Below are 15,080 nucleotides of genomic sequence, written 5' to 3'. Positions count from 1 at the left end.
AGAAGGTTCTGCTGACTTCTGTGCTTGTCTGGCATCCATACCAAGGCAAACCTTGTCACTGTCAAGGGGACTTTGGCTTTAAAGTTTGGATTTTGATTGTTTGAGGGAACGCATCAGAATGTAATGCTGGCTGGCCTAGAACCCAGGTCAATCTCCCTGCCCCTCTCCAGATAGATCTCTGAGTTCGCAGGCATGAGCCACCAAGCCCAGCTTAAATTTATTTTTATAAGGCCTTTAACATCTCAGTTAAAACTAAAGGACTATTTCTTGAGAAGTTTGCTGTGCCGTTTTCTTTTTCAGAGCATTTATTTTAGTTTAAGGAAAACGAGTACACCGCTCTGTATGTTCAGACTCTGCCCTCCTCCTGCAGGACGCACAGTGTGGTGGAAGCTGAGAGCCAAGAATCAGGAGACTCTGAATGTCTGCTCATCAGACAGTAGTCTGTGGTACAAACGGAGCTTATGGACAAACTCTCTGCCTCAGTCCCTACCTACCAGGACTTCGTCATTTGAACGATAGCCAGAGACGGGTAGAGTGGCTGGTGCCTAGCCCTTGTGAGGTTAAGGCAAGAGGATTACTAAGAGATCAAGACAAACCTGAGCTATATAGTAAGTTTCAGGCTAGCCTGGGCTACAGACCAGAAATAAGCAAATCCTTCTCGACACTGATCTAATATTCAGGGACTTTGTGGAGCCTGGCCCACTGGCCTGTGAGCTTCTCCTCTGAGCATCATGCTGGAAAGCTGGTCATGACTGTAGATGTTGTGGGTCAGAACATGGTTTGGTGGGCTAAGGAGACAAGTCACCCCCTTCAAATGCTAGCCACTCACTGACTTGATCGCCAAGTTCCCACACAGTGCCCACCCCTCCCAGAAGCGTGTAAGGAGGCTTAGGAGATGGCAGGTAGCCATGCAAAATGGACAGCCACAGGAAGGATCAAGAGGATTGACAGAAGGGAGAAGAGAGCCAAGATGATAAATTATGATTATTTAAAGTCACGGAGGAAGAGGAAACCATGAACATATTAACAAAGAACGAAGCTAAGAAACATCAAAAAGAGGCCACGCTGGAAGCTTCTCTCCACACTTCCCCCTCCAAAAATAGTGTCACTTGCTCCAGTTCGATGAGCCAGTGGACACAGGTTGCCTGCCTCTCGGCTGCTGTGCTGATCACACAGCCCTGTAGCGTGTGCTCATCACAGCTGGCTGCTGCAGCGCCCAGGCTCCGTCACTTTGGAGCTATATCCAGTCTTCGCTGTATCTTGAGACGTGGTTTTATCTTTCCTTAAGCTGTTTTCATACCCATTTCTCAAAATCTTACATTTATTTAGTTGAGATGTGTTTCTGATAAATATTTTCACATCTGTAACTACGGCTATCGCTAAATGAGATGTCTGCTAATGAATCCTCCAAGAGTTAAGAGATATGGAAAGGAAGAGAGGAGAGACACAGGGAAAGAAGAGGCAGGGTAGGTGAGGAGGGGGCTCTATTCAGCCCTGGCCCACGTCCCAGGGCTGAGCTGTGTCAGGGGTTTCTCCTGCTGTGGCCTCTCCTCGTTCTCCACCATCTACAGCTCTCTTCCTTCTACAACTCTCTTCCTTCCCACTCTCCTGTGTCCCTTTTAGGACACACCAAGTCTTTCTGTCTTCCAGTTAACCTTGGGCTCCTCTGAAACCGTCCACTGTTACTGGGACACGATGACAGCCCTCCTGAGGCCAATCCTCACCATGTTCGCTAAGCAGGGAGGCACAGGTTTGGTTGGAGGATGTGGTACGTACAGAAAAATAAACTTCACTTTGCACTCGTAGTATCTGAAGATCCAATTGTGCCTCGGTGTGGTGACAGTTAAGAATGCAGACTGGAGAGCACCCGTCAGTGTGGGTGTGACAAACTTGCACAGAGCCCTGTGCATCATGCCACGTTTGGTAAGTGGGTGACAGAGATGTCCCCCGCCCCAGCTCCCTGCAGGCTGTGGCTTGTAGGGTGCCTAAGAGACGATGCACCGGGACCAGATGCTGCGCTTATTTAGCCATCGACTCGGTCCCTCGGTAAATGTTTCTAAAATGTCTTTTCTCTTCGCCCCCAAGCACTGCGAGCAGATGCTTAATAATAGGACAAACTCCTTCCATGAAAGAGCATTGTGCAATGCTGTGCTTGTCCACATGAACATGAGAGAGAGGAAGTGTGGGCACTCCTACCCCAGAGCCTGCAACTATGCTAAGAAGCATCCCTAACAGGATCACATTCCTTCCGTCTATGCTTCTCTAGGAGAAAGCAGTGGCTGACCTGCCTGAAGGCAGGCGCACACAGATGTGTGTGAGCAAGGGCAGAACGATGCCAGTAACAGACCCAAAGAAAATCTATAGATGACCCAAAGCTGAGTACCTTTGTCTGAGTACCTCTTTGGTCACCAGTCCCATCGACTACTCAGATTGTAAGATATCCTCAGAAAATGAGGATAATAGGGTGGTTGGGCCTCTGATCACTAAAGTCAGATAGTCCAAGACGCCTTGGGAGTCCACCCATACTTACATGAATATATGGGTGTACACTCACATATCTATGCAACATTGCATGGAAAGGGAGAGGCACTTGGGGGAAAAGAGAGACCTCCTAGCCCTGAGATACATCTCAGTAGAATGGAGCCAGAAAACCCAAGCAATTCACTAACTTGATTGTCAAGTTTCAGAGTAGCTAGCTAAGTCTCACGGATGGCCATGTGGCCCAAAGATCCTGAATCTCTCCTCCTCCACGCCCACTAAGCACCCAGTGACACCCATAACTCCTAGCTCACGGGGATGGGTCCCTAATTCCATAAAGAGCTACTTCCTGATTGCATTATCTGCATGATGAAGTTCCATTCTCATCCTTGGGTGGACCTTCCCTTCGCTTATCTGATGGCATGAAGTAAATCAAAGGCCGCCTGCTTCGGAGGCCTGAGAGCAGCAAATTATCCCTCCCTCAGTGGTGAAAATGTCCCAAACACCTCATTAGATACTAGTTGCTATTCATTTCCAGAAACAGAATTCCCACTCACTCTGAATTAAAAGGCTTCTGAGAGTTGGGGGCGTGGGGGGGGGAGGAACCTGCATCTTCTGCCACCAACACCTGCACCTCCCCCTCACAACCTTGCCCCTCATACAACCGGAATGCTGTCAATCATATCTCACACCCCTTAATTAGTTTGTTGTTGTTTTGAAACAGTGTCTTACATGTAACTGTGGCTGCCCTAAGATTGAGTCTGTTGATGAGGCTGGCCTTAGATGCACGCAGATTTCCCCAGCCTCTGCCTCCTGAATGCTAGGATTAAAGGTGTACATCACCCAACCCATTCTTCATTACACTAGCACTTAACAGTCTTTTCTTTAAAAGAATTTAGTCGCATCCTCAAGAACGTGTAACACCACTAGCTAAATGATTCTCTCTAGCACACATTCAAAATATATATATATATATATATATAATCAATCAAGCATAACAGATTTGTAATCAAATAAACATGATGGTTCACACTCTTCCTAAAAGGCCATTCCAGGGCTGCAGGTGTGGTGTGTTCTGGGCACTTGAGAAGACAAAACTTGCCTCCCTGTATTTCCCCACTGTAGGACCACAGCCCAGGCCACTCAGCACACAAGGCTATGGAGAGCGGTCTCCATCTAGTGGTCACTTCTCTCATTACATCGGAGAGACAAGTTCCTTCTGTTCCCATGGGTTGGAGAGAGGGAGTTTTCCTGGGGTCTTTTATGAAATTAAAAAAGGGTGATGATGGTTTCCTAACCTTCCGAATACAATGAGAATCGTTTACATGAACATTTCAAGGAGACTATAATATGGACAGTTTGTTTTCAGAGTTCTAAAAAGAATAGTGTGAAAAGTGTCTTATGAGCAGAAAGGAATGGTCCATTATCTATGGTAGACTTACGTGACCTGAAGCTCAGGGAGACTCTTAGCCTCATTTGGTAGTGGGAATGTGAAGTCTGACACCCGGGATCACAGGTCTGAAAATATAGAAACAATTGTTTCATGTATGTTTGGCAACCTTGTCTCAGTTTCTGGGAGCACAGCCACCCTGGGACCCCTTCTCTGAGATTGACTAAGTTGTTTCTTTTTAAGGCCACCTTCCCCCACTGAGACTCCAGGGCTGCAATTACAGATCTGAGCCATGCACACAGGCCTTCACTCCTGCTCTACTGGGCTGGTGGGTGTGGTTAAATTATGATGTTTTATTCTAGGGGAGTAAGAAACATCTGCTCCTTGATGGGAGCCGTGTGTTATTACAAGACCCTACGTCAGGCATTTTAACACGATACATTCCTCGCAATTAGACTCGCCACACAGAATGCCGACGGAGAATTCCCACTAATGTTCTCATCACACACCAACACGAGGATCTTCCTCTGCACCTCCATGGGATTGATCAGTGCAATTATTCTGTAAAGGTCTTTGTCAGTGGATTCAAAATAACCAGAAACAGTAATTATTATTATTTAGGATTCAAGTGTTAATTTTCCAGCTGAGATGCAGCTACAGCCACACACAGCTACAGGTGTGGATCAGAAGGAAAACGAAGTTGTCTGCACAGAGCATAGCTTCATATCTTCAGAAGGAATCCTGAGAACAGCTCCTTGCAGCTCTATGTACAAGAACAAGCTGCCTGTACAAATGTTGAAGATGCTGCTACAGGGGTCTCTGAGGACCCAGGGTGACCCTCAGGCTTGGCAAGTTCATGTTACCTACGCCCTAAGGGGTCCTCCTCTGTCAGATCTGGAAGTCTCTTCATCTGCAAACCTGAAGTACTGCCCAAAGCAAGAGGCAGATGGTGCTGCCTCCAGGGTGCCAGCTCTTGCAAAGTGCGAGCAGACATGGGGAATGAACTGGAGAGCTGCATCCACGTGGAACCCTGGGCCAGACTCTGGGATGCTCTGCCTGCCTCCCCTCTAATGCTCCTTCCTGTCTGGCCCTGCTTGCTTGCCTTGCTCTTCAGGGCTGTGAACCCAGAGGTTCATCTGCAAGCCAGACCTAATCGATGATGACGCAAGGGGCAGCCACCAGAGCATCAACAACATAGAACCCATGAGAGCCCTGAGACAGACTGACCAAGGAAAGAGACTGGAAGCAAAGAAGGCAGGAGTCGTGAGGGAAAGGGACCTCACTGCCGACTGTACCAACAATGAAATTACTGTGGGCCCACCCGGGGATCCATCCTATATACAGCCACCAAACCTGGACGCTATTGTGAATGCCGGGAAGTGCTTGCTAATGGAAGCCTGATATGGCTGTCTCCTGAGAGGCTCTGCCAGACCCTGACAAATACAGAGGCAGATGCTCACAGACAACCATTGGACTGAGCTTGGGGGTCCCCAGTGGAGGAGTTGGAGAAGGAACTGAAGGAGCTGATGGGGGTTGCAGCCCCATAGAGGGAGCAACAATGTCAACAGGCCAGACCCCCAACCAAAGAATACACGTGGAACAACCCATGGGGCTGGCTGCATATGTGGCAAAGCATTGATGGGCTTGTTGGACATCTGTGGGAGAAGAAGCCCTTGGGCCTGAGGGTGTTCGATGCCCCAATATAGGGGAATGCCAGGGCGGGAAGACAGAAGTGGGTGGGTGGGTGAGGGAGCACCCTCATAGAGGCAGGGGGAGGGGTAATGGGATGGGGGTTTCCAAAAGGGAGACTTGGAAAGGAGAAAACATTTGAAATGTAAATAAAGGAAAATATCCAAAAAAAAAAAAAGAAGAAGAAGAAGAAAGAAAAGAAAAGAAATTACTGTGGTGAGCACACCAACTCCTGTACACAACTTAACATGAAAAAAACTAGAAAGATGCAAATAATCACAAGTGTCTCCAGAAGAAATGAAATGCCTGAACAGCCTATAGCAAATAAAGGAATTTAATTGAGACCAAAAGAGTATCCACAGAAGAAAGCTCAGACCCAGCTCATGTCTCTCAAGATGCTGAAGAAAACATCACACCAATCCTATATAACTCTTTCTGGAAAAGGATTAAATATATAAAACTTCTGAGCTCATTCTAGGAAGCAAGTGTTACCCTGATACCAAGGTTCCAGTGGCATGAAATAGTACCCTGAGCGATGGCCAGCTGCAGGATAATGCAAGCCTGTTCTCCCATCTGAAAATCCACCGGTTTGTAGAAAACGTAGGGAAAGAATAATAAAGCTCAACATCCGTTCGTGATTTTTTTTTCTTTTAACCTTTCAACAAACAGAGCCTGGGAAGACGGAGTTGTTCTCAATCTGCTAACGGCAATGTACAAAGCCCACAGCTAGCATCAGAGAGGATGGTAAAGGCTAAGCCCCTCCCCCGTAGATATAAAACAAGAAGTCAGTTCTAATCCTTCAGCTCAGCCCTATGCTCCAAGTTTTAGACTTCTAGAGGGAAGGAAGGGAAAAGGAATGCGGATCAGAGCCACAGATATTGATAGAAAATTGTCTGTTAACAATCAACCCCATCTATATTAGATAGATAGACAGATAGATAGATAGATAGATAGATAGATAGACAGACAGACAGACAGACAGACAGATAGGGAAACTACAAAAGAAAAAGCCTACTCAATGTGATAACTTATCAGGATTATGGGACACAAAATCTATAGTATTTTATATGCTATCAGCAAGCAACCTAAGCATTCAATTAAGAAAACAATTCCACTAAAAACAGCCCCAACAAGAATAGAATGCCTGCCACAGTGAGCAAAGGTCTTCAATCTCCGCACTCAGGACTCTGAAGCAGGAAGATCTCTGTAAGATTCGAGGCCAGCGGCATCTGTGCCATGAGCTCCAGTCCAGTCAGGGCTACAGAGCAAGGTCCAGCCTAGAAAGCAATTTTAAAAGAAAATGCTTTTTATTACGTGTAACAAAAACATGTGACATTTATTCTCTGAGATTTGCAGAACCATGAGAGCTGGGTCTACAGCTGCTTCACACACCAAGCATAACCCTAAATAAGTAGAGACAACCTACACCCACAGATTAAAAGATTTAATCATGTTTATATGTCAGCTCTCTGCAAATTGCTACAGATTCAATACAACGGTCACCGTTAAAATGTCTGTAGGCTTCTGTGGAAATAGGTAAAGCCAAGCTGTTCATTTAGATGACGAGAATCTGGAACCGTTAGAACATCACGACAGAGAAAGAATTTGGAAAACACACGACTAGATTTCAAACTCGTTGTGAAGCTATAGTGTCATGGTCATGTGGTGTCAATGTAGAACAGACCTAAGGATCTTAGAATAGAACTCTAAGAGTAGTGGATGCTGGTCTCATTGGTACGGCATGGTGATGTGGAGCGACTGGATAGAGGCCAGGATGGGAGAGGACCTCTCCATCTGAAGTTTATCCTTGTATCTGCCCTGTAGTACTTGTCTAGGACGCTAGCCTATTCTGTTTTAAATTACGCTGCTAACGGTCCATCTTGAGACCTACTTTTTTATAAGCTCTCCAGTGAATGGAAAAAAAAATAAGATGAGAAGCAAATTAGATGGTGATTTGTGTATAAGTCATAAGCAAATTTATTCAGTGAGGCTATGTCTTCTGGCCTTTAAAACTGAAAAATTCTGAAAAATTTCAAACTGTAAAAATTGAGCAAATAGGGACACCTCATAAAAATACCAAGGAGCAAGGAATGTCCATTAAGCCTAAAGACAGAGCTTCAGAAGAGTTTACCGAGCAAACATCAGTCCCCAGGAGATGCCCTAATTGTGGGGAGTAATGCCCGGTTCCAGGAAACATCCCTGAGAGGGTGGATCCCCCTCACCCCTCCTACGTGCAATCGGTATCTCCCCCTCACCTGGGGCATAAAGGTCAATGAGAACAAAAGGCAATGGGCTCCACCAATGAGAGATAACCAACTCATGCTGTAAACCCATGTACTGAAAGGTATAAAAAGTGTGTGTGCTTTTGTTCCTGGTCGTCCCCTTTGCTCTGAATGCAGGACGAACCCAGTATACTGGCAATAATAAAGCTCATGTAATTTGTAGCGATCTCCTTCCTGTTTCTTCTCTAGTGGGGGACCCACGCCAGAATCTAACAAATGAAGAAGCACTTAAAAAAATCTGAAGAGGTTTATAAATGCCAGTATCAATTGTTGAATTAAAATGTCAAAGTAGAAGACAACCAACTGGTGAGCACAGACTAACACATGGAGTGTGGGCCCGAGGACACTGAACTTTTTTTTTCTTTTCTTTTCTTTTTTTTTTTTTTTTTTTTTTTTTTTTTTTTTTTTTTTTTTTTTTTTGGTTTTTCGAGACAGGGTTTTGCTGTGTAGGCCTGGCTATCCTGGAACTCACTCTGTAGACCAAGCTGGCCTCCAACTCAGAAATCTGCCTGCCTCTGCCTCCCAAGTACTGGGATTAAAGGTGTGAGCTACCACTGAACTTCTGTTTATACAGAAGTCAGGAAAGGAAAGAAAACTCACAGGAGTGGGAGGATAAAGCAGAAACTCAGGAGTGCTAACCAAGAGCTTGCTCAGAGTTCCAGAGAGACCACAAGGAAAGGAGAGCTGCCCGTGACTTCCAGCTTGAAGGCCTTCAAGAACGGACAGCTGGTGGAGACATAAGAGCATGGGCCCCCTGATCTAAAATCGACAATTCCTCAAAACACTGAGCGTGGCGTGTAAAGACTTATTACACCAAACTTTCAAAACTTGCTAGAAATCTTTCAAAACAGAACCAGAAACAGAAAATAGGGAAAGTTCCCCCAAGCTGTTCCACAAGACGGGTGAAGTTGTGGAGCCAAACTAAGCCTGGATAAGCCAGAGAGGAGAGACATCAGAGGTAATCTCACTCCAAAACATGAGGTTCCAAGGAAAAAGCTATCTGGAACTGAATGAGCTTATCTCAGAAATACACAACTTTATTTAGGTATAGATAGAATCACATACATGTATATATTCAAGTATGCACATATGCATGTAAGCTAGTCTATCAGCTGATGAAGGCTGATATTTGATAATATTCTGACATAGCCATGAGAATATCTCAGGAGACGAGGAATAGATTTGTAGTGGCTTGAGTGAGAATGGCCCCCAGAGGAGCATATATTTGAATGTTTGGTCCTTAGTTGTTGGAACTGTTTGGTAAAGATTAGGAGGTGGGACCTTATTGGGGAAGGTACCTCAGTGGGGCTGGGGGCATTGAGGTTTCAAAAGCCCACACCATCTCACTTAGCTCTCTCTCCCTGCCTTGGGCTAGTGGATCAGACGCAAGCTCTCAGCTACTGCTCCAGTGACATGTTTGCCTGCCTGTCACCAAGCTCTCCACCATGCTGGTCAAAGATTCATGCTGGGAGACTGTAATAGAGTCCCTAAATTAAGTGGTTTTTTAATAAGTTGCCTTGGTCAAGGAGTCTCTTCATAGCAATAGAAAAGTAACTAAGACAGGATTCTAGTTTCGCTCCCTTGAAAAATAATGTCTGCCTTAGTAGACACCGTCCATAACAAGAACGTGTTAGAATTCTCCTTTTAACATCTAGAATGACTATTATACATTATTATACATTATTAGGCTGCTATGGACATAGTGGAGCATGTGTCCTTATTACATGTTGGAGCATCTTCTGGGTATATGCCCAGGAGTGGTATTGCTGGGTCCTCAGGTAGTACTATGTCTAATTTTCTGAGGAACTGCCAGACAGATTTCCAGAGTGGTTGTACCAGCTTGCAATCCCACCAGCAATGGAAGAGTGTTCCTCTTTCTCCACATCCTCGCCAGCATCTGCTGTCACCTGAGTTTTTGATCTTAGCCATTCTGACTGGTGTGAAGTGGAATCTCAGGGTTGTTTTGATTTGCATTCCCCTGATGACTAAGGATGTTGAACATTTCTTTAGGTGCTTCTTGGCCATTCGAGTTTCCTCAGTTGAGAATTCTTTGTTTAGCTCTGTACCCCACTTTTTAACAGGGTTATTTGGTTCTCTGGAGTCTAACTTCTAGAGTTCTTGGTATTTATTGGATATTAGTCCTCTATCGGATATAGGGTTGGTAAAGATCTTTTCCCAATCTGTTGGTTGCCATTTTGTCCTATTCACAGTGTCCTTTGCCTTACAGAAGCTTTGCAATTTTATGAGGTCCCATTTGTCAATTCTTGATCTTAGAGCATAAGCTACTGGTGTTCTGTTCAGGAACTTTTCCCCTGTGCCCATATGTTCGAGACTTTTTCCCACTTCCTCTTCTATTAAATTCAGTATATCTGGTTTTATGTGGATATAAAACCTTGGTCCTTGGTCCACCTGGACTTGAGCCAGAAGCTGGAAACAACCCAGGTATCCCTCAACAGAGGAATTGATACAGAAAATGTGGTACATTTACACAGTGGAGTACTACTCAGCTATTAAAAACAATGAATTTATGAAATTCACAGGCAAATGGATGGATCTACAAAATATCATCCTGAGTGAGGTAACTCAGTCACAAAAGATCACACATGGTATGTACTCACTGGTAAGTGGATGTTAGGCAGAGCATGGAATATCCAAGAAACAATTCACAAACAACATGAAGCTTAAGAAGGAAGAACAAAGTGTGGATGCTTCAGTGCTTCTTAGAAGGGTGAACAAAATATTTACAGGAGGAAATATGGAGACAAAATGTAGGGCAGAGACTGAAGGAAAGGCCATCTAGAGACTGCCCCACATGAGGATCCATCCCATATACAGTCATCAAACCCAGAAGCTATTACGGATGCCAGGAAGTGCTAGCTGATGGAAGCCTCATATGGCTGTCTCCTGAGAGGCTCTGCCAGAGCCTGACAAATACAGAAGCAGATGCTTGCAGCCAACCATTGGGCTGAACATGGGGTCCCCAATGGAGGAGTTGGAGAAGGGATTGAAGGAGCTGGGGGGGTTTGCAGCCCCATGGAGGGAGCAACAGTGTCAACAGGCCAGACCCCCCAGAGTTCCTGGGGACTGGACCACCAACCAAAGAATACACATAGAGCAACCCATGGTGCTGGCCACATATGTGGCAGAGGATGGTCTTGTTGGACATCAGTGGGAGGAGAGGCCCTTGGGCCTAAGGGTGTCCAATGCCCCAGTGTAGGGGAATGCCAGGGAGGGAAGATGGGAGTGGATGGGTGGGTCAGGGAGCATCCTCATAGAGGCAGGGGGATGGGGGATGGGATAAGAAGTTTCTGAAGGGAAGACCTGGAAAGGGGAAAACATTTGAAATGTAAATAAATAAAATATCCAATAAAAAATATTTTTTAAAAAAATCTAGAATGAAGTGGGGACCCTGTCATGGCTAACCCTGGTCACTTCTGTCTAGAGAATCAACTAAGATGGCAGGCCAAGGGGAAGACAAGGTTGGGAAGATAAGTTACTGTTCATAAATGATGTGACTTCTCATAGAAAATGCCACTGACTCTACTGATGCCCTAGAAATAAAAAGTCTCTGTCCTCACTGTTCTAAAGATCGAATCCAGGCCTCACTAGGCAAGCATTTTACCACCGAGACTTCCCTGTGTCGAAACAAAAGATCTTAGTGTGATGATGTTCAGTCACAAGACTTTATTGAAGTTTCATATCCCAGCAATGGTGGAAATCTTACAGCTCCTATTGCTGTGCTAAACACCATGATCCAAAGCAACTTTGAGAGGAAGAGCTTTATTTCAGTTTACAGTTCCACATCTTAGTCCATCGTCCAAGAAAGCCAAGGTGGGGACTCAGGCAGGGGCCTGGCAGCCAGAAGTGCAGCAGTGAAGGTTTAACCCAAGTTGGAATGGGAACCCCAAGATCTTGGTGATGCCTGGAATGTATGTGGTCCATCTGCAGGAAAGCTGTAGACACTGAGTGGAACCAGCTCAAGATCCCTGATGCTATCTGTTACAGGTCGAAGTCTACCATGTCTGGATGGCTCCTCTGAGTTCCATGCAAAATGGAGGACTCCTCTTTCTTAGAGGAGCTTCCTCTTCTCTGCCTGACCCCTGAGGAATGTCACACTGTCCTTGGAAAATCTACAAGTTCAGTTTCCTCTTTCCCAATAAGAACATGCCCAGGAAGTACCTAAGACTCCTGGAACGTCTCTCTATCCCAATGAGGCATTCACGCTCCAGCCAATGATTTTACAATCACCCTGAAAATTCCACCCACTCTCCAACGTCACCTGAATAAAGTATATGCTCTCCAGTTGTTTCACTGAAGACTGTATAAGAGAGCTATTTCATTGAGTATCTCCCAAAACAGCTGTAACACTAAAGTCCTCACAGAAGGCCCCCCTCACCCGCCTGCACTCACTCCCAGACAGACTGGACTCCTCAGACCCCATCTGGTCGGGACTCTACTTCATCCTTGCAGCCTGGTATGCAGCAGCACCTGAATACTTAGGGGAGAAAAAAGAGGACTCGAAACCACAACTGGTCCCCAGTACACAACTATCCAAGATCATCAAAGCCTAGGTGGTGCCAACATACGTCCCAGATGTCAGATCTAGAGCTGCAGGGTTTAGTGTTTGCTAGATGGGATTTTATCATGGTTTGGACTTGTTTTTCCTTCCTCTCCTCCTGTGCTTCTTCTTCCTCTTCCTCTTCCTCCTCCTCCTCCTCCTCCTCTTCCTCCTCCTCCTCTTCCTCTTCTCTTCTTCCTCCTCCTCCTCTTCCTCCTCCTCCTCTTCCTTCTCCTTCTTCCTCTACCCCTCTCTCTCCCTCTCCTTCTCTCTCCCTCTCCCTCTCCCTCTACTTCTTCTTCCTCCTCCTCTTCAAAATAGGGGTAAGTAATGGTTAATTTTAATTGTCAACTAAACTGGATTTAGAATCGCCACAGAAACATGCCTCTGGGTGTGCCTATGAGGGTGTTTCCACAATGCTTAACTAAGCACAAAAACCCAGGTGGACTGTGGACAGGGCCATCGCATGGGGTGGGGTTCTGGATGGAATTAAGCAAGCAGTGATCTGAGTACCAGCATCTGCTCTCTCTGCCTCAAGACTCTAGATGCCACATGAAGAGCTGTCCTGCATTTCTGCCACCACTCCTCTCCCATCACAGTCAACTTTATTCCCTACGTGTGACCCAGAATAGACCCTTTCCTGCTTAAACTGCTTTTGTTAGGTATTCTGGTGCCGTGGAGGGCACATTAACTAATACCGAAGGTTTCCTCTGTACTATTGGATATTGGAAGAATGTAGCTTGGTTTTGGTTTCATGGGAGCTCGTAGTTAAGACCCTTGAGTCTTGGCAAGGCGATGGTGGTGCACGCCTTTAATCCCAGCACTTGGGAGGCAGAGGCAGGTGGATTTCTGAGTTGGAGGCCAGCTTGGTCTACAGAGTGAGTTCGAGGACAGCCAGGGCTACACAGAGAAACCCTGTCTCGATAAACCAAAAAAAAAAAAAAAGACCCTTGAGTCTCAGAAAAAAGTTAGACTTTTGAGCAACGCTGGAAGAAAATAAGGGCTTTCCCTGGATATGGTGGCACATCCCTTTAATCCCATTAGTTGGGAAGCAGGGCCAGATGGATCTCTGAGTTCAAGGCCAGACTGGTATACTGGTATATAAAGTGAGTTCCAGGACAGCCAAGGCAACACAGAGAAATTCAGTCTTGAAAAACAAACAAACAAAAGAATGTGAGTACATTTTGCATTGCAAGGTAGTTGGTCATGAGCATATGGGAGCTGGGTAGAAGTCTGTGACTTGAGTGTAAAACACCTCCCGGGGAAATTACCTTTAAGGCCATGGTCCCCACCAACAGAACAGTTTGAGGAGGTTTAGAATGGCTGGCAACAAAGGAGCTGAAGGGTTTGCAGCCCCTTAGGATGAACAACAATATGAACTAACTAGTACCCTCAGAGCTCCCAGGGACTCAACCACCAACCAAGGACCATACATGGTGGGACTGATTGCTCTGGCAGCATGTGTACAGTAGAGGATTGCAAAGTCGGTCATCAATAGGAGGAGAGGACCTTGGCCCTGTGAAGGTTCTGTACCCCAGTGTAGGGGAATGCCAGGGCCAATAAGTGGGAGAGGGTGGGGTGGCAGGCATGGGGAGGGGGGAGGCAACAAGGGTTTGTTCTTGTTGTTTTTGTTTGTTTGTTTGTTTTTTGGAGGGTAAACTGGGAAAGGAGAAATCATATGACATGTAAATAAAGAAAATATCTAATAAAAATTATTTAAAAAATAAATAAATGAGATAAAAAAAAAGAATGGCTGGCAAAAGCATATCACTAAGTTCGTCATTAAGGTTATGCCCTGGCCCTTATTCCAACCCAAGATCTTTGCTTTCCAGCTGCCAAGATGTGAGCAGCTGCCCTGGTCTAACCCATGCTCTCCCACCAAGGTACTGGTAACCCTGAAATTATGAGCTAAAGTAAACATCTGATCCCTAAGGTGGTTTCTTGTGAGTGTTTGTCACAACAAAAGAAAAATTAACTAAGCTATAATGTGATGTTAGCTCTTCAGGCATACAGTAGGTAAGATTTACAGACTCACTGAGGCTTCCATCCAGACTTCAATGTCAGGCAGTGTGCAACAGAACCAGAGCAGACCCAACGAGTGCAATACCTGAAGCTGTGATAACCAGGCTGGATCTGCAATGGAAAACTTAGGGTCAGAGTTTCCATCATGCTGGGGCTGTTAAAGCTTAGGAACTTCTGAAGTTGGAATAAGAGCGGTTTGCTTTATGAGACGGCCTGTGGAGTAGGGGCAGCAAGGGCGGAATGTGAGTTGAATGTAAAACGTCTTCCATACGCTCACGGATTTGCATACTTGGTTCCTGGCTGGTGGTGCTGTTTTCCATGGCTATGGGGCCTTCAGCAAGTGGAGCCTCACTAGAGAAAGAGGGTCACTGGGAGTGAGTGGGTCTTGAGCCTCTTTCCTGCTCTGCTTCCGGCGTAGAGACGCAGTGTGACTGGATGCTGTAAGAGCCTTCCTGACCATCGTAGATTTCATCCCTTCATACAGTATGCCAAAATAAACCTTCCCTCCCTAACATTGTTTCTTGTTGGGTATTTGGTGACATCAGCAAGAAAAGTAACTACACACTGGCACTTAGAGACTGTCAGAACAGGAGGGTCGCACACAGGAAACTCAGAGGCAGTGCTACCAAGTGGCTGGCCACAGTCCATAGTCAAGGAGCTA

The 15,080-nt window shown here is 45.7% G+C and overlaps 1 long non-coding RNA gene across 1 annotated transcript in view; it reads right to left on the bottom strand.

Moving 5' to 3' along the window:
• LOC116087414 overlaps nucleotides 1-15,080 on the bottom strand; it is a 46,062-nt gene that overhangs the window by 24,779 nt on the left and 6,203 nt on the right. The window contains exon 2 of the long non-coding RNA XR_004117426.1: nucleotides 3,921-3,996. This is a non-coding gene — a long non-coding RNA (uncharacterized LOC116087414). The remainder of the gene's footprint in view (nucleotides 1-3,920; nucleotides 3,997-15,080) is intronic.

Source organism: Mastomys coucha, unplaced genomic scaffold (genome assembly GCF_008632895.1).
Source record: "Mastomys coucha isolate ucsf_1 unplaced genomic scaffold, UCSF_Mcou_1 pScaffold13, whole genome shotgun sequence".
NCBI classification, from domain to species: Eukaryota; Metazoa; Chordata; class Mammalia; order Rodentia; family Muridae; genus Mastomys; species Mastomys coucha.
Note: the sequence above shows the minus strand (reverse complement) of the source record. Positions and strands in the feature narration are given on the sequence as shown.